The following is a 936-nucleotide window of genomic DNA, read 5'->3' as shown; positions in this document are numbered from 1 at the left end:
TATGCAGGATCTCCTACATCGGAAGGGAGCCTCTTAACTCCAAAGAGACATGAAGTGATTTTTGAGATTTTGGAAACATTTTATATTTTGATTGAAGTTGTGCTTACATGGGAGTAAACTATTTGTCAAAACTCATTTGAACTGTATACTTAAAAAAATGGGTGCATTTTACTGAATGTAAAAGTATACCTCAACAAAGCTGATTTTAAAACACCGCGCACACACATACAAAAACAGTTGAGAGAAGACTATAACACACGTCCATGCACACACCATCTAGGATTAATAAATGTTAAGCATTTTTTCGTATTAAAGAAATGAAATATTACAAAAAACGGTGAAGTCTCCATAGTTCCCAGAAGCATTCTCCACCTCTGACAAGCACATTCATAAAGTTGTTGTATCCTTTCTGCCTGTTTAAAACATTTAATCACAGCCATTTCTTTTTATTGATGAGGATGCCAGAGCTTGCCAAGATCTAGTGCACAGGTCATATTTAAACAATGAGTCAGTTAGCAGCACAGCTGGTAATGATGTTAGTCTTATGTTCATTCCCCAGGGCTATGTTACCTACCCTGTATTTGAGAAGCTGCTCATGTAATTTATATAATTATGAGAGTGTTTATACTGTTCTTTACCCTCAGTTTTAAACATGACATACAACTTGGCACAAATGGGAATTGAGGGTGTTATGATGTGTCTCCAAGTTTTAAAATTGGGTGCTTGTAAACTTTCAGGTCCAAGATTAAAGTGGCTTTTACAATATAGCTATTTTATACCAGTGCTTTGTTTAATAGCAATTAAACAGAATTCATACATTTATGCATTTCCCTCTAATTTGCCATGTATGTAGATTATTAGGCTACTTTCAAAGTAACAGCACTGCCGCCCAATGCTTCAAAGCTTAATGGGCTGGCCGGGTTTGACCCCCCCCCC

This window comes from Orycteropus afer, unplaced genomic scaffold, assembly GCF_000298275.1.
Source record: "Orycteropus afer afer isolate SDZICR_OR568_19922 unplaced genomic scaffold, OryAfe1.0 scaffold00040, whole genome shotgun sequence".
In the NCBI taxonomy this organism is placed as follows: Eukaryota; Metazoa; Chordata; class Mammalia; order Tubulidentata; family Orycteropodidae; genus Orycteropus; species Orycteropus afer.
Note: the sequence above shows the minus strand (reverse complement) of the source record.